The sequence below is a fragment of the Coturnix japonica genome, chromosome 3 (genome assembly GCF_001577835.2).
Source record: "Coturnix japonica isolate 7356 chromosome 3, Coturnix japonica 2.1, whole genome shotgun sequence".
Classification (NCBI taxonomy): Eukaryota; Metazoa; Chordata; class Aves; order Galliformes; family Phasianidae; genus Coturnix; species Coturnix japonica.
This window is the reverse complement of record NC_029518.1, coordinates 8,877,230-8,904,561: the sequence shown is the minus strand read 5'-3', so window position 1 is coordinate 8,904,561 and position 27,332 is coordinate 8,877,230. Positions and strand designations below refer to the sequence as shown.

The 27,332-nt window shown below is 41.1% G+C and overlaps 1 long non-coding RNA gene across 1 annotated transcript in view; it reads right to left on the bottom strand.

Moving 5' to 3' along the window:
* LOC107310833 overlaps positions 1–19,900 on the bottom strand; it is a 29,478-nt gene extending 9,578 nt beyond the window's left edge. The window contains exons 1-3 of the long non-coding RNA XR_001553749.2: positions 19,594–19,900; positions 330–553; positions 102–231 (exon numbers count right to left, since the gene is read on the bottom strand). This is a non-coding gene — a long non-coding RNA (uncharacterized LOC107310833). The remainder of the gene's footprint in view (positions 1–101; positions 232–329; positions 554–19,593) is intronic.
* Between the last annotated feature and the right edge of the window lie 7,432 nt (positions 19,901–27,332).

Genomic DNA, 27,332 nt, shown 5'->3' with positions numbered 1-27,332 from the left:
TACATATTTTATTGGAATCCAGATACAGGAATAACCACAATTAGAAATCCCAACTGCCTTTACTAGCAGTTCTGGCCAGTGTATGAAAGATCCCTTCATACCTGTGAGGTAAATGAGAAGATCAAGCTGAGTGTAGTGCCAGAACAAGATACCGTGCCTGGGACTCTGCCAAGCTTTGTTTTATCAGAGTCCAGAGCTGTTGTCTTCTTTATGGAAGTGAAACAAACACCACTGAAACAGAAGAGAGATAAAGTGAAAAGAGTGATAAAAGGGACTTCGTTAATTACTCATGTTCTGAACTTTTGCTCCAGTTGTGTATTTTCACTCACCTTAGGACAAGTATCTGACAACTTGTACAAACACTCCCAATGAAGCAGGAGAGACTCTGAATATCTTTCAGACAGATGCTGTCAGTTACCTGCCCTTTATGCTGTCTTCAACTGCTACAATTACACCAATAAGCAATTGCTCTCCCTCTTGCACAAGCGATCTCTGTTCCTGAAGAGCAGTAGTTCATGAAAGATTGCAAAGGAATAAAACACAGCTCTTCCCCCTTTAATAGGAAAAATAAATAAATAAATAAATTACGAACACGTGAACATTCCAGTAGAAAATATACATGATATTTAAACATTCTTGAACTCAAGGGAATGTTAAGTGCATGCTCTAGGCATCAGATTATTCCAGGTGGAATCCTGCAATAAGATGTCTTACTGTAGGGATGAGAGACAGTCTGACACCTTTCCTTTCTCCTCATGTAAAAGGGAGGTGATGGCAAAATTAGCAAAAAGGAAAAAAATAACCAGTTACAAACAAAACAGACAAAACAAAGACAACAACAACCATTGTTCTATGACATACAAGCAAAATCCTTCCGCGGGTATCTCGGTGGAACAGTGGCAGCAACACATTTGCTGAGGAATGGAACAGAATTGGCACCAGTGGAAACAGAGGTGCCAAAGGCTAGCTGGTTCATAATGACACAATAACCACTAAGATTATTATTGCCTATTATTCACTGCTTAACAAAGCAAAATAAACATTACTGATCTATTTTCCCAGCTGAGGCTCTGAAGAAACAGCAACAGTGAAGTCAACTATTGTTTTCATTCACTTCTCTTATGACACGAGTCATCAGAGTTTTATGTTTGTTCCTAACTTTAAGTGTCTAAATAGACTGACCAATCTTAATGGGACCACTCAGATATATAGGTCAGACACTGAAATGTGTGTCTTGCAGAATGAGGGTATCAAAAGTTCCTGAGTTGACAGCAGTGCAAATCCTCCTAATTTTAATGGGCATGCTTCCAGGTCAAACCAGAGCACAAGAGGAACATGTCATGCTAGAAACATCTGGTTCCTGGATGAGTGTCCAGGGTAAGGCATAGGAAAATCTATTAAATCAGTGATAAAATCTTTACTTGCGAGCCTAGAAAATGAAAAATTTTCACTCTCTTGCTCACTTCAGTGTCTTCATCTTCCTAACCCTCACCCTTCCCTGACTAAGGCAGGGATCAGCAGAGTGTACAGATTTTGTGCACTAACTCCCACTCCATCACTCCACAATTTATTTACATGATAAAACTTTGAGTTATAGCCATTACTGCAAGACCTTATGGCACTACTAATAGACAGCAGGATGCCACCCTGCATGTAGTTGCCTAAGGATACAGGAAGTAACACCAGCTGTACCTCCCCTGGGTACTGCAGGAAATTTAGACCAAACACCAATAATTTCTGGAATCACTGAAACTCCATGTAACAGCAGCAACAACAAATCATTCCTGATGCAGACAAAGTTGCTAGATGGGTCCCAAGGGTGATAAATCCCTTATTCTCAGTAAAGTCAGTGGGTGCAAGATACTACCTCATTTGGAATCTGTGTCTCACTTGAGATCTCATACTTCGGTGCAGCACTGCATGACCAGCTAAGGCAAAACATTCATACTCTAGCAATTGTGAGTAGCAGAATCAAGCAGTGATTCTACACAACATCCATCCGTTCCCTCACTAAAGTCTTACAGCTCTTTTTCTCTAGTAATATCCTTTCTAATGTCATGTCCATTGTTTCTAGGAGCTTGTTAGAACACAGAAGGAAAATTCTCACTCCAGAGAACATGTGAAATAAAAGCTGAAGTTAATGGGGTGATTCTTACCCACTGAAAAACAAAGAAGCTTCTTAATGCATGTCCTTAGGCTACACAAAGGAAATTCAGTGTTACTTAATCTTCAGCGGTGAAAATCTATCACATATACCCTAAGGCTAAAATAAATCAATCAGACACAGGAAATATTGTTGACAGTAATGAACTCAACCTGTAAAGAATCAAGAAACATATAATTTTTCTGATTTTTAGGTTATGTACTACGGAATAAAAAACTCTGAGTCTGGAGAGTGTGCTGGATCTGTAAAGCCCAACCTAAGAACAGAGTCCTGCTCACCCAGGACACAGGCTCGCAAATGAGTGCATTTCCAAAGGTTGACTGTACATGCTTCATGAGCCACACTGACTGTATGCCACAACTCTCCTCCAACTGCACATCCTGCTCCGACACCTGAACTTCCTCTCTTTTTCCTCTTGAACAGTGAAGCAGGAAACAGATGCTCTACTGGAATTCGGAAGAAAGGGGGGCTAGGAGGGGGATAGTTAAAGGTAGTTTACAGAAACAAGGAAGGGAAACTTAAAGGTAGATTATAGAAATAAGTAAAGGAAACTTAAAGGTAACAAGTAAAAGAAACAAGGGGCCTGAGAGAGCAGGGAGGATGCAGATAAGGAGTGAGACCTCACGGACGACCAGAAGAGGAGTTGCATTCCCCCTGATAAGAACAAGAGGGGGTCTGTATGCTAAAGAGCTATTGAATATGTATCAGAATTCCTAGAACTAGTGACTATGTATTAGAATTCCGAGAAATCATTGACTATGTATTAAATGTACCTATATCTGTGTCACGATTTTACAAGTCAGTGTGCAAGTTTGGTGGAGCTATCCCCCTTGCACCCGGCGCTGCGCAACGCTGGAATAAACATACCTGCTTTATAACCCATCTCTGAATTATAGTTTGATTCTGCAAGTCACTCTCAAATAAACGAATAACACCCAGCAGCCCAGAAGATTACAAAGCATTTTAGAAAATCTTTACTTATTAACAGATAAGTCCTACAAGTTTATGGGAAAAAACCCAACAAACAGATGATACAACCACTAAGACAACAATACTTCCAGAAGCCCAATAGAGAAACTTCAGCACTTTGTTTGACCTTTTTCATTCTGTAATGTTTTCTGGTGTGATATCATAGTCGGTAAATTTTTCTCTTCATGCTTGGCAAGACTCCAGATGGTTTTTATGTCACTTGTTCAGGCACAAGAAGAATGGGACGTTTGGGGTGAAATTATCCTGGTGGGCATTGCTGCAATTAGAGAGATGAATGGCCATCAGCTTTAATTAGAACACTAGGTTCATGCTTCATATCCTTATTAGGATCCAGCTCACTCAGCTAGGTAGTGTGGGCATTGGATTCAATACTTGTAGAGCTGCAAACACTACTTCTAAATGAGAGGCCACTTCAACTCTCTGTTTACTTGCAAACAAAATAAACTTAGTAAGGAAAAAAAAAAAAAATCCTGATTGTCAGGAACACTCCTGCCTCATTCAGCCTAACAAATAAGAGCTGTACTATGCTGGGGAAGGTCATACAGGGATGAAAAGTGAGATTGGGACACTTGTATTGCAGTTATAAGAATACCTGTGCCAGATAACATACAATTACATATTTCAAATCTCATTCTAATGTTGGAGTTGTTTTTGTGCTGCTTGTACAGGAAAATTGGCCTTCAAAACATATTTTCTTTGTTTTTCAAGCTTCGTGAGAAAATGTTCTGTGCTATGTATCTACACAAACACAAAAGCACTAAAAGATCATTATTAAGGTCATCAAGACAAACTCTCTTAGGGTTAGGAAAGAATTAAGATTGCTAATGCTGACTCAGCTCAGATTCCCTTTTTAGTGCAACTTAGTATATAATCTTTCATGATACAACCATATCTTCCTGCCTCCTTTAATGCACAGAATGGACTGTACTCACTTAATGAGTATCAATTCAACGTGTGTGCTCTGCCTGTTGTTCAGTCTATCGCCTGAGGCTTAATTTACATCACGTTTACAAAAGGGGTTCTGAAGACAGAATTATTAATTTCCTCCTGGGTTCTTCTGTAGTAGTTCATTTTGCCACAAACGTTGTGCCCTTTGTCTGCCCGACACTTTTCTTAACTGAGGGAATGGAACCATACACAATTTACCAAAGGAAAACCAATACAAATAAATCTGAATAATGTTTTGTTTGTGCCAATCAAAAGCAGTGATTAATGAATTACAGGACTTTCTAGTGGTCTCATTTTTTTCTCTTGTTTGTCGTTTAAGACATTGCTCAAATTGCTTTGCTTTCAGCTCACTTAGCTCTTCACTGTTTCCCCTTTCCAAAATCTACCTCCCTTCTGACACCAGTTCCCAGTACAAAATGGTCTTGATAGCTCCTCAGCCAGTCACATTGCCATCTCTGCCTTTCTGCCTGATGTTGCTATGAATCCCACTCTCAGGTGCTTTTCAACATTTTTCCTTACCCGTTGATTCATTATTTTCACTGTTATTATTTTTAAGTCCAGCCAGTCTCGCTAGCTCTTCTATTTCTTCACACAAACTTCACCCCTTCCCTTATCAATTCACTTGTTCATCTTACCCAGTACTCTCAGTCTCCTTTCCTCACAGCTTTCAGTCTTTTTTTCTTCCCTCCACAACCTCTGCTCTTCTAGCTTTTGTCCCTTTTCATCCTGTCTCTTTGGTACCACTGTGTGCCCATCTCTCCAGCAAATTCCAGCTCTCTCTCCTGTGAAAGGGTTGTATTTCTGGTACTGATGCCTAGCAGGGGATTTGCTACTTGTAAAGGAGAAACAAAATCCTTTTTCTTGGTAGTGCTCAGGCTTGACCAGATGTAATTACCAGATGGGTTATTTCAGTCCCATACAACTCATGCCTCATGCAAGTAGAAACTCTGAAAGACTTAGCCATCAAACTTATGAACTTACTTGAACTCCAACAAATCAGTTATTTTCCAAAGGCTTATATTTTGACTGACAGTGGAATCTGCTATGGTTTTTCATTATTTTGTTTTCCTTTAATGGATAAGATAATGGGAGTATCCCTGACAAACTACCTGCTACACTTTGACTTTGGTTCTCACTTTCAGAGTGGAGAATCATTCACCTCTGATGAATCATCCAAATAGAAAACTTTCAAAGCATCAGCTGTTCAACTGAGCAACTTTGTTGTAATGTTAATAGTTCTACACACAGACACACAGATATAGTTTTACACAGAATTTGGATGGTCCTGTTATTGAAAACGCTGACCTCAAAACTCATGTTTGAGAGAGTTATAACATCTTATTTTCGGTTTCAAGTAATAAGAAATGTTTGGTAACTTTAAATCATAGAAACTGTTAGCAGCCATGCCTATAATACACGAACATGCAGGCAGACAAGAGAGGTTTGCACATACCTCCATAAAAAGAAATATATATATATATATACACACATATATACATACATATACAATCACATAAACATATAAGAATACCTTTTAGTTTTCATTTACCAAAATTAAAACACCTATGAGTATGTTTTTAAGGAATATATTTAAGGCAGGAAAATCTAGTTTCCAAATAAATCTAACACATCCCTTTCCAAACGCATATTCCAACCAAACAGCTCTTGCTAAAAAATTAACTAGCTCTTGTTAGTAATGGGCAAAATATCAATACCACAGTAGAGCTGAGTTTCTAAATGTGTGCATTATCAGGAGTGCTAAGTGTGAACATTTGTGGTAGTTACAAAATGCACCCTCCATTGCCATTGTAACTACAAAGTCCCTTGACCCTGTATATTAATAGCACTTGTATCACAATATTTAATAATACCATGACAGTTGACTTTGCATCAGTGTTGTGAAAGACCCAGATGGTAGTGATGACACTGCAAACTTGAGGACTGTTGCTAACACCCAGAAAACACAGCACAGAGCCCACAGCCAACAGGTTTTGTTTTGAAACAGATGACATCAAACCCAACATCTATCAGAGTCAGAATTCCTCAGGCTTCTGGCACACTCTGTTATCTCTCCATACATCAGGATATCTACGTGGATGGAATCTACGACCACCAGATGTTTCTTCCATCTACTTCCTGCATCCTAAGTGGTCCTAGAACTTGGAGCTACTACTGCCTGGCCACCTGGCAGAAACATTTTAAGATAGTACAGGATGTACAGAGGAGTTTGTTAAGGATTCATACATATGCCTGACAGGGAAATTAACTAACTGAATAGTAACATGCTCTGTCTAGGGCAGATGTGTATATATACATATACACACGCACATTATCTTGCATGATGTTTTCTATATATTAAAAGCATGTAAAACACACCAATAATTATTATGCTTTATGTAGAAATATTTTAAATAGATATTTAAATAGATATTAAATATTTAAAACATAGATAAAAATATAGCTAGCAAAATTCACACAGTACAATACTTCCCATGAGAATGGGATTAGATTACAAGAAAAATTAACCATGGTGGAGCTGATTAATGAGTTTGGAGGCATGGGTCCTCACAGCTGGCCAATGCCTTGAAGAATGCTGAGCAAGAGATAGAACTGCTTCATGCAGAAGCAGTCCTGAATGAATGAGGCAGTGAAACGTCCTGACCCCCAAAGTACTGGCCCAAACATGCCCTGAGGACTTTGGCCTTGACTAGTGCAAGCATGACACGTATAAGTGCCATGGAATTGAAATATTACTATAAAAATTGTTATTGTCTCTCCTGACTCATCTTACTTGTGAAATACGTTTACATGTCCCTGAATTATGTGATCACCTTGTGGCCATGAGGACACCATGACAACATGCTCTGTCTCCTCAGCACTTCTGACCCCAGCTGAGCATCACTCCTTTCTGCACGACTCTTTTCCAAGAGTCTGTTTTTCAAAACCCAAGGATATATTGAATAACTACTGCTTATCAACACACTTTGGCTAAACTACAGTCCTGCAACCTTAGATATGAGCAATAATAAGGGAGATCAGTGTGCCCACTAATCGACTTATTAGTGCACTATCTGAAGGTTAAAATATAGCAATACAGTTGGCTTACAAAGCACTGCATTGGGAGTTAGATAGCAAAGATTTATTGCTTTTGATTTTATGCCCCTGAAAGCATTGAACATGAAATCTTCACACTCCAAAAGACAACTGTACCAAGGAGAGAGTGTGCTGCAATGCTGTAGGTGCAGTTACTCAACAGCTGGGAACTCTACACATATGTTCCCTTGGGCACTGCAGCTTTGCCTTGGCCTTTTCCCATGGGCAGAGGATGAGCCAGGAATATACCCAAGAATAGATACTGGAAGTTCATCTGATAACCTTCTGTATGGGGAAAAACATTAGGAGTCTTTCCTGCCGTTGCTTCCATCATAATCACAGTCCGAGAGAAGACTAAGAACTACAGACCTGTTAGCCCGACCTCGGTGGCAGGGAAGGTTATGGAGCAAATTGTCACATTGCATGTGGGCCCCTCACTGCAAGAAAAACACTGAGGCCCTGGAATGTGTTCATAGGAGGGCAACAAAGCTGGTGAGGGGTCGGGAGCACAGTGTTCAAGGAACATTTGGACATTGTGTTGAGGGACATGATTTAGTAAGAACTATTGGTGATATGTAGATGGTTGGACTGGATGATCTTCTAGGTCTATTCCAACCTTGGTGATTCTGTGAAAGGTACCATTCTTATCTTAAATCTTATTCACCTCTCAGGCAAAATCTTTAGCAAGGATCAGGTCCTGGTCCAGCCCAGCAATGCCTTTGAAAGCAGCAATGCATACCTGCTCCTGTGGTCACAGACTGGTCAGAAGCAAATTACTGAAAATCTTTTTCCTGCATACTTCTTCCATACAGCAGCAGTACTTTATCTGTTTTGGTTTCTACGGAAACAGATGTAGGGGAGCTAATTAAGATCAAGGGTTAGAGCTGATAAAAACTGGAGTTTCCAGTGCATTTCATCTATCATGCACATTCAAATTAGTTTCCACAACAAAAATATCTATTGTGGAGAAATTATGATGGCGGAAGCATTTTAAGAGAAGTAAATTAAAGTAGTTAAGAAGAGCATAAAGCTATGCATTTGTGTTTTGTTTATCCTGATGAAAATATATTTGCTTTCATAAATAAATAAATAAAAAGCTGTACCAACTTGCAGAAATTGGGTTTTACCACCAAAAGATCATGCTCAAAAGCAACTCTCATTCCAGTTCACATACCAACTTCCTTTGCCTTCCATTCACCCAAGGACCCTGTGTGATCTACACAGAGGTTAAAATGTTACTCAGGGTAAAAACGAACCACTTCTCAAACCTTGTTTTCCCTGTTCACTCAGTCTCTTGCACATAACAAAGAACTGGCTGCCCCCAGATGCTCTCTGTGAGGCAGTATGCACAGTCATCTCCATGTGCACCATCTGAGGCTCTTAGTGAAATCTGGATGCGTCTTTCCTTTTATAAAGCAGTATCTACAGGAGACTGTTTCCAAACTCAGGTTTTAGCAAAGCTGTCCTCAAACTGTAATTAAAATTTGGAATCAACAACATTTTAAAAGCAGTTCCACATCCAAACCATAGAATTGCAGGGGTTGGAACAGACATCTAGAAATGGAATCCAACTCCTGCTAAAGCACTTCCCTACTGCAGGTCACACAGGTAAGACCTCCAGGCAGATCCTGAATATCCAGAAGGAGACTCTACAGCCTGTCTGGGCAGCCTGTTTCAGTGCTCTGTCACTTATGACAATGAAGTTCTTCTTTGTGCTAATATGGAACTTCCAGTGTTCCAGTTTCTGCCCATTGACCTTTGTTCATTTGTTGCACACCACTGAGAAGAGCCCACCCCACTGACCTGACACCCACACTTTGGAGTTATGACATGCCCTCACTTCTAACCTATTTATATTTTGACCATCACTGTAGGAAGCCACTCCTGATATTTGCTGCACGCACAAATCCTGCTAACATATTACCTACAATTAAACAGTCACTCACCCCTTAGTTCTACTGCAATACAATCACCTCTGTGCTTTTTACCAGATAGGATTTACCAGATCCTGACATGGAACACAGCTGTTCATAACAAGCCCAACACATGTGGATGCAGTATAAGCCATAACTTACATGGCAAAAACTCCATAGGGAATGCAGGTAGCCCAGGATATAATTACGTAAACTGGAACTGAGCCAGGATGATGGGGTTGAAATCCCAGTTTGTTTAGATTAATTGAATTGATAAATGCAATTTTCCACTAGCTGTTGTAGAAACAACAACTTTTTTCTTTCTTTATTAGCCAGCAAGTTAAATAGCATTGTTATTGCAATACTTCCATCCCCACCAGTCAATTCTGCTATTTACTTGACTTCAGGTCTTGAAGCTGCAATTCCTAAGTACAAAAAGGGGAAAGAATTGGCAAGACAGCCTGTGAAAATTCAACTAGCACACTCTACTTCAGTCAAAGAAAGCTGGCAATAGACATGAAAACATCCTTTTAGTGGCTGTATTCTTTTCCTTAATAACACAGCAGAGAAAAATGGTCACAGAACCTTCAGCCGTTGAAATAAAATTAACTTTCATTACAGTCTAAAAAAGTAAATACTGTGGAGCACAAACACAGTATTGCTGTGGCACACCTAGAGGCATATGCTGTCAACCTGCTGCATTCTAATTTAACATTACTACTATTTCTCACAGGATTTACCGCGGCAAATTCAAGTATTAAGGGATTTCTTCCTCCTCACCCAAGCCTGACACAATGCACGATGTCACAATTCACAGCACAGGTAACCACTCAGGAGTAGCTTCACACATTTCCATTGAGAACTGGGATGCTTAGAGCTTTTTGCAGGTTACCTAAATAAAATGCTAAAAAAAAATATTTAAGTTTTCACATCCCTGTTGCCTGTAAACTCAGGTGTGTAATTGCGAGCTACACAGAGCTCAGAGGAAATCACTGAAAATCATTAAAACTGACAAAAATAGGTCTTTTTTAAAAAAAGAAAAAAGTAAAAAAAATAGTAAAGTGTCAGGAACGTAAAGTGAATCCAGAGCTTGAAGAAAATGCCAGCTCACCAAGAAATGAGATGGTAGCCTGTAGAGAGAGCACATCAGTTTTACAGGGGAGGAATCCTGCTTCTCCCTGTCTGGGGATGTGCTTGAACTGCACAAGCAGTAAAAGCCACTGGGATGGGACAGAGCCCTGTGTGGGCTGACCTGACCTATCTGGTGGGTAACTGTCTTCTGCTGGAGTAGAGTACCCACAGGATGGAAGAAGAGGGCAGCAGAAGTCTTGCAATACTGGGCTCACAGCAATGGAAGAAGGAACAAAATACTCAGTAAAGACAGAGTCCACAAGTGTTTCTTCAGAAGTTCCCTAACAAAGATCCCAAGATTTACAGAAACAGAACAGGAAGAAATCTCTTGAGACTCAGTCCCTCACTGTCACATCATCATATCACAAATTCTTCTCATAAATTTCCATAAATTGTTCACTAGATCTAGGGCTGTCTTGGGAAAAAAAGGTAGAGAACAATTGCTCTAAAGATTAGAATCTACAAATGTCTTATGTGTGGAAGTAGCATGCAGGCATGTTTCTTTATGCATCTTGCGCGCAAGAGAATGAAAAGGAGAGAGAAACATTGGTTTTGAAAACTTTCATTGTCTGTGGCTATTCCAAAGCAGAGATCAAGAGCATCTGCCTGTTAATGCATGGTAGAAACTCAGCTTTACAAGCTGGCATGGAAAAGAAAGTCAAGGACCAGGCAGTTCCATGCCTTCAGCACCCCAATACCAGTCTCACAGCACCCAACTGGCAGCTTTCTGCTGTCCCAGCTTAACTCCTGAGCAGCACTGAACTCTTCTTTTTAGATAACTCTTTATGAGTCTCATGCACCGCCATTCCATATGCATCATGTCTATCACACTGCCTTACTGTAATAAACAGTTCCACTCCTCATCATTTATCTTAACTGATAATCCTCCCTGTTTAATTTTCCCTTAATATTACTGACTGCCACAGAGTTCTCTCTAGAGCTCACTCCGTGACAGTGGGAACAAACCCGGGGAGAGAAGGAACAAAGTACCTCCCCTCTCTAACAGTGCGGTACGGTACGGCCAAGTGCGCTCCGAGAGAGGGGAAAGGAGATTGCGAATAGGTCTAGGAAGGAAAAGATGAAAAAAAAAAGAATGATCTGAGAATGAACGTCAGTTTAATGAACCCAATGACACTAAACAACAATGAGGGAGAAAAACGAGTCCAAATCTCACCGGAGGGCTGTGGGAGGTGGGAAGTTCCAACCACGCTGTCACCTCGCAGGGAGCCGGCCGAAACCCCGTCCCCTTCCAGACCCCGCGCTCCAGTGCCACTCCCTCCCCCCATGCACATTTAAGGCAGCTCACAGAAAAGAAGAAAAAAGGAAAAAAAACTTGTCTCCTTGACTCCCATTGTCCCACATGATGTTCTGATGTGGAATAGCAACACCAACCAAATTGCAAAACCATAACACTGATACATCTAGATACAGTAGATTAGGACACTCCTCACACCACCAGCATCTGACTTTAGGCTCCTCAGTAGAATTAAAAAACATTTTTTTTTCCCTCCATTTTCTACCCCAGGACGAACCCCAGCTACAATCAGGGTGTCACAGTTCAACTGCTAGCCACAGTGGCCTGATGTCTGAGATGCTCCTCCTCTTCTGATGCTGGCAGAAGATCAGGCAACAGGTGCCTTTGTTCTTTTGACTGGAGCTTCCTTTGCTTCTGTTCCAATTTTGTTCCTTTTGCAGTGACAGCTCTAAGGGCATTCTTCAATATCGTTTTTATCCAAAATATTTTAACTGTTTCTTGTTAATCTTTTAGCAGCCAGAATTGTAGTACATGGACCATCATCAGCTCAAGTTTTGAATGTTTTTTCTCATTGAATAGCTCAGATTAAATACAGAATGATGGATTTATGCCAAGTACTTTCACTAATATCATTGACATTTTGTTTCAGAACTGAAAACCCCTTATGACGTATAATGAATTTGAAATATTCAAGGAAACGAATTTCAGGTCAATATATGTTTGAAAAATTGAAGTACAATAAAATCTAAAGAGAATACTTTCTGAAGGGGGGTTGTGAGACATTCTAGCATGTTTTTTCTTTTTTTTCCCCCCAAAGCTTAAGCTGAAAACTAGAAAACAAAACTACCCGAACTCCATCCAATTCTCACATTAAAATATATAAATAAATTAAGGAATTAGAATCCCGCATTTTATGAAATAAAACTTTCTTTCAACCAACCCAGTCTAATTAAATGCCATCAGCCATGTAGCAGTGTTCACATCACAGCCTTACTACATCAGGAATAAGCCCTTCCAGCTATGCAAACCTCCTCCCTTGTTTTTGGTCTCAGAGCACCATTACCAGAGAAGCTGTTCCTCTCCTTGGGAACATCATACCTATGATGGGTATTAATACAAGCATCATTCACCATCTCTCATGCAACAGACTATAATGAGGGTTCACCATTGTCCAGCAGATTTTCTGAAATTCCGTTTGTGATCCTACATGCAATTATCCTATGCTGCCCATTTATAAATAATTTTCATTTCAGAGAGTACAAAATGTTAGGTGGAGCACAGACCTAAGGCAGGGCTAAGCTCCAGTGACTCACAAGGATGGCTCAGAAGCTCATCCTTGGTCTATTTCAGTAGTTTTCTGTACCTGGCACAGTCTTGTAGCCACAAAATCTTCAGGCTATTTTTGTAACTACCTGGAATCATTAGGAAAATGAGTGTCACCAACCCATGTAATGGTGCTCCATAATCATGTTCCCCCATCTTGCCTGTGCTTAATGCCCGAGTATTTTAAACTCAGACAGGGGAAGCTTGACAAGGTGAAGAAAGTACAAAACCACAGTTTTTGTAATGAGTTTCTGTGTATTTACAGGCCAGCTCTGTAGCTAGACTGCATGCAGTTTGTACATTTTTTTTTCTCAAGGATTCAACTAGTAATTAAAATAAACTATAATTAGTGATTGACCAAGCCCTGATCACTTTATGCACCTAAACAAAAGCAGAAAACAGCTGATAAATTATAAGAAACAAACAACAACACAAAGTAATAGACTTATTCATCAAGCTTTTATGTTGTCAGTAACATAAAAGAGAAGCATTAAATAAAATAGCCTTTCTTAGAAGATGATATGAAGTATCTTGAGCTCTGCTGAGAGAAAACTCATACAAGGTTTCCAGTAAGCAAGTATCCATGACATGATCCTCCTTTATATCTTCTGACCATCTCTAGTCCCTACCCATCAGATGTGATTTCGCTCCTCCCACAGCAAAGCAGGATTTGTAGCACCTCTGCAGCAGAGGTATTTACAGTGTGGAGTACTTCCAGCTGTAGAAAGGGGTGAGGTTATCGCCCTGGATTTAACACAGCTTGAAAGCCATACAGGTATAATTACCAAAGCCACACATTTCATTAGCTCCCCATCACCAAGGGGAGATTTCCATCCCCCCCCTCCCCAACATAGTTCCCAGAACTTCTTGGCTCAATGACCCAAACCCTAACCAGCAAACTTCCCACCTTCAAAATCACCACTGTGCTGGTAGCACTGTGCAACATATGTACAGACCACCTGCTCTCCCTGAGGCAACGAGTCACATAGTCTGGCTCTGTGCATTTGTCCCTCAAGTACTGCCTGTTTCAAGAAACCAGACCTGTATATCCTAATGCAGTTTTGCCCATTTGTTCGCATTAAAGTCTGTAAGCTTAAGATTAAGCACTTAAGCCTATACCAGAAGAGACAAAGAAAACAGTGAAGTGTTTTTTTAGTTAACAGAAAACAAAAACTCCAGATTGCATGTCATTTTAATTCCTCCCCCTCATGTTCAAAGCTGAGTCTCTACAGGCTTCTACACTCAAGATTCTCCACTGCAAACTCTCCATAGCATTCCTCCCCACCCTGCCCCTGCTACAGCATACAAATCATGGAAAGATGTGCAGGATAGAATATGAGGGCAAAGCATGGTGTTCTTATTACTAACAACTTGCAGAGGCCACTCTGCACTAGCATAAAAGACAGGAGGTCAAAATCATGCATGATGCAAATTCTTTGGCCACCTGGTCTCCAGGAAGAAATTTGATCCACCAAGAAGCAAGAAGCAGGAGAGTCATAGAATTTTCAACAACAGGAGCATGGATCCCACCATGGAATTTGGAACTTACTTCTCTTCTGACAGAAACGTGGGTCAAAGCAATTCCAGTTGTTGTACCATTAGAAACCTAACATGCAAGCAGCATCAATAGTTGCTTTCTATCTGTTTCTAGCCCACCCTAAAGAATTATCAAAGCCTTGCATCCACTATGCCACTGCTGATCACATCCTCCTACTTCAAAGCTACTTTCTCTGGAAACGGGCACTTGGAAGTGCTCCATGCCCGGACACAGGCAGAACTGTGGGCTTTTCTCCTGATTCTCACCAGCCCTTCAAGCATGTGGCAATGTCAGCTTTTAATACATCAGATCTGAAGCCTAGGGTCAATCAGGACAGAGTAGAGCCTCTGCTGACTTACAGCAGCGAGTTCCCCTGATTTACATTCTATGTAAAATGTCACTTTGCAACTCTTTCAAATATTATATAGTAATTTGATAGTTGCATTAAACTCTTTAGCTCATAGAAAGTAGCAAAATGCACACAAGTTGCCTTCCCTGTGACACTGATTATTTAGTGTAGCTATAGCATGGTCTTATGTCTCTACCCTAAGGGGTATTAATCTCTGTCCATCTTCTTACAGAAGCCCTTTCTGTTCCTCTCATTTTTTTTAGCTGTACGTACTCTTCTATTTCTGCTGTACACTTCAGATAAGAAAAAAAAATGTGATAATATCTATTTATATACCATACAGTATTTGCAGAGGGAAAAAAAATACCAATAGGGAAGAATCAGGGAAACATCATCTACTTAAAGCAATGTCATAAGCAGCCAGAGAAAGCTGATAAAATAATGAGACTTGTAGCAATGATAGAAGTGCATATTATACACTAAACAGAGAGGTGTTACAGCAGCCTGTCCAAGAAAGAGATTTAATAGTTATTTCACAAACACTCCTGAAGCATTCAACTTGATATGCAGCTGTGTTAACAAAGGAGGCAAATAGGATGCTAGAATGTCTTGCTAGAGGCATACAATGTACATCAGAAGAATGATGGTTAAATTACTAAACAAAGCACTCCACATGGACCAAAAATAGACTCCTTTCCATACATGCTATCTGCAGCTTATTGCAAGTAAATACCAGCAGGCTACTATGTTTCTTCCTTCCTGTTACGTTAGGCTTTCTCATCACCATAACAGCATTTGTCCAGTGAACATATTATTCACTACAATTCCCTGCATTTATGGACTGACTTCTGACATAAAATAAACATGTCAAGTCTTTTTTGGGAGCAATATTGGGTTTATTCCTAATCTGCTAATTGGGCAAAACCAATGAAGGAATGAAGGAAGGGTCTGTTCTTTCTTCTTTTTGAATTTCTCTATTAGGCAGATCACTGATGCTAATAACCACATAGTCTGACAAGGGTGTAGCTAAGCATCTCTTCTGTACTGCTGCAAGCAGCCATGACTCCCTTCTCTCCAAAAATGCTTTGGAAACGAGCCCAGGTTGTTCCTCTGCTGAGAAATATGCATTACTTTGTTCAAGGGAGCAATAAATAATATAAAGGGGTGGATGAAAATAAATACCTCAAATTTAACCGAATATAAAGAAAAGTGAGATGGTGGGGATCACTTTTAAATTCTGCCAAGGTTGGAGAAAATGAAGTCCATTTGAAAGGATAATTTTCCTCTCAGTTATATTGCTTCAGATCAAAAGCCAGCAAAACAGATTGCTGTATACAGGACAGATGTAATTGCAAACAATATGCAGCCTAAGTATTTCCAACCCTGAATGTTAACAAGGCATACGACTGATCTAAAAAAATATCACGATATATATGTAAGATACACCCTTCAGTTTAAAACAGATAAATACAATTGAATTTGTTTTCTCATTTCTGAAACTATAAGAAGCAAATTATTTTTATAATCCTCTTTGCCAGTATGGAAAAGCAAGCATTAATTGTATCACACAATACAGGAAAAAAAGCATTTTAAAGTCACCTGACTTTGGGAGCTGTGAATATAAGGAAAAAAATAATGTTGCAGGACTTAGGATAAAAAAACACATTGGTTTCCAGCACAGCAGTTCATTTGTTCTGAATAGGCTTTCAGTTATACTAATCCAATTCAACAGCAGGAGTCATGAATAAGGATAAAACAAGTTTTGTGATACTCCTTCCACGATCACACACCTCTTTTTAATACAGGACAATGCAAAAATTGTCAGTGGTTCCTTGTGAGGAGCTGATTTTAATCTATTACATTTATTCTCCATCTCTGTAGCACTGTACTATATCATACCATGAGAACAAGAATAGATTCTAGTATGCAGAAATGGTGGGGAAAAAATGATTGCAAACATCAGTGAAATTTCTCTGTGGAATGAGGCATATTGGACTCCCATGATGAAGCAAAATATTTGTTGCCTGGTTTTCATGGGAAGATATTACTGAAGTACCTGAAAGGCTGAAAATTTCACAGTGGCACTTACTGCTTCTACACAGATAAAAATCAATGCTGACTGGGAAAGAGGACTTGGAACAAACAACTGCCATCTGAGGGCATAGATGCTGCTTATTCTACTTCTCCCTGACATCTCCCAAGGAAACACTTAATGCTTTGCCCTCCCTGCACCTTGAATGACTCCAAACCTACCTAAGTACCTAGCCTCTCTCTTTTGGTTCTTCTAAAATGACAAGCTGATGAGCCATCAGATTGAAGAGAAACAGCCATTTGACAGATTTATGAAGCACACTAAAGAACTGCATGGTACCTAAGCAACTATATATAGAGATATTCAAGTATTTGCACTTGATAGCCTTGTACAGGGTCCCTAGAAAGTAAGTCCAGGTGATGACCTGCAATGGAAATAATGGGGGGAAAAAGAAAGAAAGATAGTAAATGAGGGTAGGGAGAATGCTCAAAGTTTTGTAGAACAGAAAAGATTATGATGAATTTTAATTACAGAAGCAGAATAACTGTACAATCATGAAAAGGAAACTTGAGTATTTATAAATGCAGCAATATACTTCCTAAGTGCAAACTGAATAGGTATATTTAGCTTTCCACGGGGATTCATGAAATTAAGTTCAAATAGAAGAAAACTAGCATCTGAGCCCTGTTATTTCTTATAATAAATGAACAGCGAAACAAGTACATTTGCAAAAGCAAGGGCTTATCTCACACAGCATACTGATGAACAAGACATTCAGCTCTCCTGGGAATGAGGAAAAAAAAAAGGCCAAAAAACCCACCCACATTATAAAAACCCTTTCCTTTGTTGTTTTACGATAACATTAATAGATAAAAGAGCCAGCAGCTGCACCTGTCCCCCTGTGTGGGGAGTCAAGGAGACTACTACTGCTCCCTTTGGACTCTGCTTGCTCCAGTGCAATTACTTTCACAGCTCCTTTTAAGCCTGCTAGCTCTGCTGTGGTCACTGGAAAACAATGCACGCATTAGGGTTAGCTAGCCCAGACTGATTTTGAATGCTGCCTATGCTCTAAGTCTGTGTTTTATCACCTTTGGAGGTATGCTTCTCTCTGAACTGAGCAGGAGGCCAGAAGGCTGATGGTGTGAGTAGCAGGAGTTGCACCAGCAGAGTTGGCAGCTGAACAGGCCCCACGCGCTAGACTGGTTGTCATTATATCAACCTGAGTTACTATGAAGAACAGAGTGACTCCATTCCCTACCTCTATACCAAATTATGTCACTGCTGCAGAAGAAAGGCTGGTAGACAAGGCTTGTAGGAAAATCTTAGACAATAAAGAAGTACCATGAAGCTGGAGTTAAGTTTGCTAACAGTCACTTCCTGCAGAAGGGAAAAAAAATACTTAAGGCAAAAAGCATTTTAAAAGCCTGGGAATTAAAAGTTCAGATGGCAGCAAAAAGAGAAAACAAAATAGTTTCACACCACAGCTATCTCCATAGGTGCATTTATTTAAAGACACTTGATTTTGTCCTCTTCTGTGAAAGCTGTTCACCTATTTTCAGTATCCATGCCTTGTATAAAAAAAGACACATTTAAGTGACACTTTTCACTATAACCTAGAAGCAGTCCATGGAGGAAACTTAACCCACTTCATTTGCATTAGCTCGCTCAAGCTGAGGAGAAAATCCAGTACTTGTGGCATTAGAGAACCCAGAAGCAAGTTAGTAGATGTTAAGACCAGAAGAGAATCAGGACTGTGCAGTTTGACTTCCAGCATAACACAACACAGAAAGCCTCACGTGTGATCTTTGCCTCAAGCTGTGGTTGAGCTGGAACATAGCTTTTACAAAGATCCCTTTTGATGCAAAGATTTTAAATGACAGAAGATCTGCACCATCCCCACCCTCTGTTCTGCAAATGTTTTGTGACCTGCATTGTTAAAATAGGTGACTGCAATTTGTTGAGAAACACAACATTTTTTTTCAGTGCTGTGCTCCCTTCTTTGGAAACTATGGCATTGTGAATCTTTTTATCCTGACTGATCAGCTTTCTTCATCTACATGCTTCAAACACATATTTATTTATTTTACAGATTGTTTTCAGACCACCTCCAAGTCATTTCAGCTCTGCTTTCCTCAAGTTTTGTAGCTGAGAGTCTAAGCTGAAAAAAGTGCTCAAAATGAACAAATGACCTCTGTAACTTCTACCTATTCTGAAAAACCCTATTTCTCCAGTAAGTCCAAAGTCATAACCTCATGATTTTACTGTGAGTCTCTTTCTGCTAGATAGCTTTAATTAAACTCCGACTCATGGAATCAAAAGACAACAAAATCCTCAGGCTCATAGTAAGCCCTCGTAGTAAGCAGTAAAACTTGGCCACATGCTGCAAGTACCACAAAAATACAGTCTCAGATGTAGTATTTCCTTATGATATTAGGCAGCTGAGCTACATATTTGAATGTACAAGGGATGTGCTATTATTAACTGAAAGAGCAGGAATCTCCTCCTGCCAGAGACTTCCCATCGCTTCCTGCAGCCACCAAGTAGGCCCTGAAATGTGACCTTCAGCAGCCTGGGTCTGAAGCAAAAACTCTGCTTATGCTTCTCCTTTAGGGAGAAGGGAAAAACACTCTATAGAGTTTCCCTGTTTTTACACAGAACACATTTCAAGAGCTGAACCTAGGCTAGAGGAGCTCCAGTTCTAATAATCTCACTTGCCAAGAGCAAGGAGTTTTTCAGTAACAAAAGAAGGCTCTATAGACAACAAAAACGTTAAGACCAAAGGTCTAGTTCTACCTTCCAGAGAGTCATTCCCGCTCCCTAAAAGACAGAAATAACGCTCAAAAAACAAAGCAACTCACCAACTCCTCCAGAAGGACATCCTGGCTCAGAAACATAGTAAGCACATCTGAAAACAGTCCGGGTTTCATGAGCAGGCATTCCCCAGCTCAGGGCTGGGTAGATTATAAACACCCATCAGCTGCAGCTCAGGGCTGAAGTAATCACGGTACTATGCTTGGGGAGAGCAGGATATCAGCTGAAAATGTTATCAGGTAAATAGGTCTTATGCTGAACCTGTGGCAGAGTTGGAACACATTTCTGCTTGCTAGATTGCCAACCAATACCTTGTTATTCCCCAGAAAGGGACGAGCAAAATAATTCACTAGAGATTCACTGTCTAATGGCAGAAAGTTGAGCCAATAGTTAGAAAGTACAAGGAGAATTCTCAACCACTTACACAACAACAAATCATTGAAAGCAGCCAAACAAACACTTACTCTATCCCCTCTACTTCAGTCTTACAAAGTCTTAATCCTGGTAACAGCAAAAAGCTCTGCTGGGCATGGGGAAGTGAGAGCCAACTGGTGAGCAGCTGGGCAACTAAGAGATTTAACTGCTTACCAATCTCATGTAAGCTTAGCAAAACAGCACTATTAGGGTTATATGATATATCAGTAAAAGTACTAATTACCGAGGCCCAGACTCGAAGCAATTTCTCAGAACAACATGCCTACAGCTAGCACGCAAAATGAGCGTGCTTTACAGGGACACACATTCCCTGCTAAACAGAAACAAACATGCACAATTATTATCATTTAGAAAAGACAAAGGCTGCCAAAGCTGAGGAAATGCCATCAGTGCTCAGAATAGAGGCCTTTATTGTTTGCTACTAATTGCAAGAGAAAAGAATTCACAGACATTTCAAAGCAGCTGCTGTTTTGTCCTTAAAAACTCCTTTCCACTTAGAAAGGAAGATTTTCATTTTAACAGCCTCAGAAAGCTTTTATGGCTTGCTACCATCCAAGGCCATTCAGATGTGTTATTTCTGTATTGATTGTGTCATGAGGTTCAGCAAAAAGGTCTAAGAAGCTAAGAGAAAAGCCTGTAACTAGAGAAATTACTGTTTAAGTCTCAGCAATTTCTGTTCAATTAAGGGTTACTTCTCCCCCCTGCACATATACTGGCCTTGTTAATTTTACTGGTAAAAATCTATGCAGACTCAATTGCTCAGGAGACTGCAGCTTGATCCTTTGAAGCTACAGGTTCCAGCTGCTGTAAATCATCTGTGGAAGGAAGCTGCCTTACATTATCTGAGAAGCTGGCCTGCTGTGGCTAAATACTCCCCATCTGGTTCAATCAGTCTCCCTTCTAGAAAGCCCTAAGGATTGTCATTTCAAGCTGTATTTGTCTCTAAGACCTTTGTAATGTTGATACTGTGCATATGGCCAGGAACATCCTATCCTCTGCTATGTTGGGCACTGTCTCAGGAATGGGCGAGCTTGCTAGATGAGACTCAAGGTGCCCACCTGCTTAGCAACATCCTGCAGACAATTTTATTTCAGCAACAAGTCTTTCTTTTGAGGCGTTGATCCTGCTTTTATCAGTCTGCAAAATGGGCAGCCATTATAGTATGTGCCTGTGAGAAGCTGGCACCATATTTACAGCTTCAGATGAGAGAAACAACCACAAAAGCATCTAACTTCTTTTGTGAGAATATTTCACTTCAGTCTGCTTTTCTTTTTTTTTCTTTCTTAAATTCATTGTTGTTGTTTGTATGATGGAAATACATTAAATTCTGATATTCATTTTTTTTTTTTTTTTGTCTAGTAGGGATTAGTGGCTGTTTTTCTGTCTCCAGATCTCCAATTAATACATGGCCATGAGTTTAAACATCAAGAGAAGCTTTGCTCAAGCAAGGAGCGAGCAAAGCTAAGGCTAAATCAGCAGAAGAGAAAGACAGGTTCAAAGATGCATCAAGACTCAGGAGACCAAATTCAGTTCTTTGCTCTGTCACAGACTGTTTGTGTACCTAAATAAACTATACAAGGTCAGATTCAAAGTGGGATATAGGCAACAACGCAGTGAAGGAGGCAGAACTGTGTAAAAAAAAAGCAAGTGAAAAGGCTTACACACACAGTGTTTTAAGCTCCTTGTTATCAAACCTGGACTGTCATCAGGACAGCTCAGTCCTGAAAGAACTGACCAGCCCCTCTATTGGCACTCTCCCCTTCCCTGAAGGCTTTTTGCTAGATTTGCCAGGATAAAACCAACTGATGGATCAGATCTCTTCTAAAGGAGGTTTAACTCCCCTACGTTTTTAAAACACCATTGAAGATTGCAGCCTATTTTTTCGACAGCCATTAAAAGACCCAGCTCAGGAGGGCCGGGCTCAGTTCCCACATCTACCAAAGGACATTCAAATGTCTGTCATCCTGCAGGAGCACCTGAACTATCACCTGTTGAGATATCCCCACAGTTCTGCTATTACTGTGTCACTGCAAGAACAATTACAGAGTCTGTGTGCAAGGAGATGATGACCGTATTGCTATAGTTAGGACACACCAAAGTGGGTCTTTGCTCATACACAGAATGCATTTTTATTCCCCTCACACCAGTGCCAGGCAGCACACTGCAGAGCTTTAGTCCTTCCTACTGCTTTTCATGCTCTCAGGTTATTTCTGATGCAGGGTAACAGCTTCAGTGTGGGAAGAAACAGGAAGGGAAATTAAACTTGGATCTTCCTGAATATGTAGTCAGGGGTCACTAAAGCGTTGGGTCAAAGGGGTGAAAGCCTCCTCTAATTTCGATACTGCAAAATATTAGGAGGAAAACTGGGAATACAGAGGAATACCCAGACAGAGAAAAGCATGGCTGGTGATCCAAAGTTAAATATCCCTTTTGGAAACCTGATCAGGTGGCCAGGGTGTAGCGTCTCACACATACACTTGCTTATGGTGTTTCTTTGTCAGATAGCTCAAAAAAGACACATCCAAATGTACTGGTTTGAGGAGGCTTCTCAGGAAGCCAGTTATTTTAGCTCCTGTTTTGAGAAGATCAGTCTGTCCTGTATATGCAGGCTCCTCTAAATGGAGACTAGGTGTCTAACAGTGTTCTGGATTCCATATGGGCACCAGATGATTGCAAGGAAGGTGCTGCAATACTGTAATTCTTTATTAGATTTGACCTTTAGTGTTTCATCTCCCCATCTGTATTTTCATGCTCATTTGTAATTACTACAGAAAGATACTCAACACTGCACTGTTTTTCCAGAGCAGTTATAAAAGTACTTAAGCAGGAACAAAGCACGATATGCATGCTTTTAATCTGATTTTATAAACTTGACACACAACTTTTGGCAAAACTCTGTAGGGAGTTGTTCTGAATTTATATAGCATTTCCATTTCACATCCGGGGAAATAGCTACATTTCTCACAGCGATGGCTAGGTATGCATTCTGGCAGCCACACTCTCACAGCTTCACTGTCACTATTGTACCAGGGAGCCAGCTGAGAGAAATTAAGATGTGATTAACCCCACTGGATACCCCTTAGCTCTTCCACCCAGGTGATTTATCAGAGGCCATCAGTGCCTTTGATTTTCTTGAAACACCACAGTGAACTGAGGTGGCTCAGGAGTTACTGCTTAGGTGTTCAGATGTCTCTGTTCAGGGGTAGCAGTCTTATCATCTGTCCCTGAGGAAGTTACCTCTATTGGATCAGTTATATTGACTAGTATGACCTGTGAATCAGATACCTGAAATAGCTCTCGCTGTCATTGCTCCCTCCTAGAAGGCTTCTCCTGCATGGCAGGGACAGCTGCATAAGGTGCTGCCACTCTCAATCCCCCACAGATGCAGTTAAATGCCTGATCTCCAGTGCAGACTGAGCAGCTGACTGTGACTGGCTCTAGCCAGCTTCTACACCATGCCACAAAGATGCTGACTGTAAAAGATGGATATTGTCCTGTATTAACTGTGGCTGCCTGCAGTAGGTCATGGACACAACACCTGAGTTACCTAAGCCACCCAAGCAAGTTTGAAAATGGAAGTGGAGTTCCTAGTTGTGAAGGAAATTGCTGAAATGCTACCCATTGAGTTTTGAGATCTGGGAGATCCTTGTGCCCTGCTATTTTTTAAGATGTCTCTTGCCACACAGCAGAACAAGACGTTAACAGCAATAGAAATTAAAATAACACAGTGCTTATGGTGGTGTCCTTGCTCCCCTGGTTAAGAAGTCGACATGACCATCACAGGGTGGAGGAGCCCCTTCCCTTCCATGACTCCATGCCCCTAGCCCTGCCAATCACTTTCACTAGCAGCACAAGATGGTATGTCCAACTCTTGAGCATCAGCAGCTGAGGTTCAGGCGGCCTTTTGATTTGGCTATAAGGAGGACAAGACTCACAGACAGAGGGAGCACATGGTGTGAGGTTATAAGGGCATAAACCACCTCTGTGAGATTTGTCAGAGCTTCTTCTGTCAGGGAACCTTCTGTGCTGCAAATGAAATGTTCATGAAATGCCAAGGAAGCCTCATTAACATCTCCCTGGGAAAATGACAGCACTGGGTACTGAGCAGTGCCTCTGTTGTCAGCTTCTGCCATTGACCTGTTGGACACGTGCAAGGAACAGTCAGAGCCCCGTGAGCACAGGGCAAACCACACCTGGGAGACCAATAACTCACAAATAGTTTTAATTGCCAGAAAAACACTACTTCTCACCAAAAAAAAAAAGAGATATTGCAAGGGTCTCAAGTAAGTTCTTTGGATGCTAAGACTGCACATGCAAACAGCGAGAAAGGCTTTCTGCCACAGGAATGTGTAATGAATCAGGTGATACTTACAACTGACATTAAATACTCAATGAGAGCAAAAATAAAAATAAAACAGGGGGTTCAGTGTTCACAGGTGTGAAATTCTTTTGTTCTCACTTTTTCTTCTCTCCTTGTTCTCACTTCAGAAATGAGAAACAGCTTTTACAGCAGGAAGACAGAGTTTCGCACATTAATAGCCACAGTGAAGGTCAGTAAGTCTGACTTGTTCAGGTAATGGCTGAGTACCCTGGATCTCATTTCATTTTATTACAATGGCAGAAGCAATGCTGATCAACAGCGTCATATTTCCTTTTCCTCAGCACAAAAGATGAAGTGATTGTTCCATGAGACAGCAGTGTGGGAAGGAAGCAAGGAGAGAAATGATGCACCCAGCTACCCAGCTCCCTCAGCCACTCCTCATAAGACCTGTGCTCCAGACCCCTCACCAGTATCACTGCCGTTCTCTGGACTCATCCCAGTGCCTCAATGTCTTTCTCATAGACAAAACTGAATACAATAACTCAAGATGCGGCCTCACCAGTTCTGAGTACAGGGGGATGATTACCTCTCTGCTCTTGCTGATCACACTATTTCTAATGCAGCTCAGGATGCCGTTGGCCCTCTTGGTCACCTTGGCACACTGTTTGTTCATGTTCAGCTGAGTATCGACCAACACCCCCAGGTCCATTTCTTCTTCACAGTCATCCAGCCACTCTGCCCCTGTAGCACTGCATGGGGTTATTGTAGCCAAGGTGCATGACCCAGCACTTGGCCTTGTTGAACCTCATCCCATTCACTTCAGCAATCCAGCTTATCTAGATCCATCTGAAAGGCCTTCCTACCCTTGGGCAGATTGACACCACCTCCCAACTTGGTATCATCTGAAAAATAACTGAGAGTACACTCTATCCCCTCACCTAAGTAATCAGTGAAGATATTAAACAAGATGGGCACCAACCCTTGGGGGACACCACTTGTAACAGGTTGCCAGCTGGACTTAACTCCATTAACCACTACCCGCTGGTCATGGCCCTCTTACCAGTTCCTTACCCAAGGAAGGCTTGGTGATCATCCCTGCCAACTCCCTCAGCACCCTAGGATTGAGTCCATCCGAACTCATGGACTTGTGACAGTCCAGATGGTGGAGGAGCTCCCAAACTATCTCCACCTGAATCACCAGGGATGTATTCTGTGTAGCATTGGACATGTTGCAGACTGACTTTCCAGGGAGAAAACAAGAGGAACGAGTTAAAGGACTGGATCAAGAGACTTAGAGAAAGCTAGCAATACAGAATAAGTTGAAAAAGACTTCTGATAGGTGAGGTTAATTCTCTTCCCACTGGAACCTTTTTCCTCATTGATTTTCTAATCATTCTCTTAAAGACCTTCAATTCTTTACCTCCATACTGCAGTGCTGCTCCTGAGATAAATGCTGCATGGCCCATGCTACCTGGGCAGAGCCATTTTGCCCACAGATAACTGACAATGGCAATGATTGGCTTGGTCTTAGTGGGGGCAGTAAAAGAACTAGGATTCCTGGAGAAGAGCAGTTATTGCTGATCAGGTCCGGTTGGCCCTCAAAGCATAGTTCTCTAACTTTCCTCTGTATGCTCCTTCACTTTGCCAAGTATTGATTTCCTGCATGTTAACAAGGCTATTAGAAACATAATAGGAATGCTGCTAAAAACCCCATGCTGCTGCTATCTGAAAGTAATCATACAGAAGAAAACCTGCCCCGAAACACCAGTGCAGATCTCCCAAGCTGCTCTAGAGCAGCAGGCACTATTTCTGCCCAGGAACTGCTTTTTGTCCTCCTGCTGCAAGAGGGTGCATATCAATTGAAAAAGTCTCTGTTAAGAAATCCATGTTTTTTCCCCTAAGCTTACTGAAGTAGATTTATACACACACTGACCTGTCCCACACTCCCTGGCATACGCTCACCTTACTGCCACACGAGACAGAGAAAAGCAAAGGATCGCATTCCCTACTAGTGTAAATCAGCCTATATGATAAAGGCTTTAATCAAATATCCCACTTACTTCCAAGTCCTAAAAGGCTGTATGTGCTTTCCAGTGCCGTTTCTTGGAGCTTTCTGCTCCAAGTTCCTAATCACAATTTTTCACCTCCCATTTTATCAAAGGCTTTAGAACAGTTCCTCAGGGAGTATCTACATGGTGCAATGAAGTGTTTTTCAAGGATAACAGAGTTAGCCCTGGACTAATGGAGTTATCAGGAAGAAAACAGCTACATCAAAAAGCTGCTCGGCTGGTGTGGTTGTGCTGACTGCAGAGCAGGGTGTATGGGCCTGGCTGGTGTATTACAGCAATGCAGACTGGCACCAGTGTTTTCCAAGCTAGCTCTCATCTCCCTGTGTTGCCTCCCCATGTCCCATCAAAGCCCTCTGAGGAGCTGAATGCCTTCAGGCTGTTAAGGTCTTTCATCTTATTGCCCTTTATTTGCCTTTCCAGAAGAATTATAGAATCATCCAGGCTGGAAAAGACCTCTAAGATCACAATGCCCAACACATCCCCGCCATTCCCACTGACCTTATCTGTCAGTGCCACACCTTCACAGTTCTTGAACACCTCCAGGGGTGATGATTCCACCATCTCTCTGGCCAGCCTGTGCCAATGCCTCAGCACTCATTTTGAAAAGAAATTTTTCCTGAAATCCAAATTGAACCTCTCCTGAGTAGCTTGAGGCCATTACCTCTCAACAGAGTCTCTTGCAGGACAGAATGAGATGGCACAGTCAAGTCAAGTCAAGATCATTTCAGTGATATTAGACACGTGTGTTTAATCACAAGCTGCTGTCAACAGATGGGGGGCTTTCAGATCCCTAGTGTTCTCAATGTACTTCCAACAATGGGAATCCAAACTTTATATTCTATCTGTGCCAACCCACTTGACAGTCACATGGGACATGAACATAAAAGAAAAAGCATAATTCCTAGATATCACTCTCTTATCAATGAAGAAGCTCAAGGGGAAGGCAAAAAGGGAGCTGTGT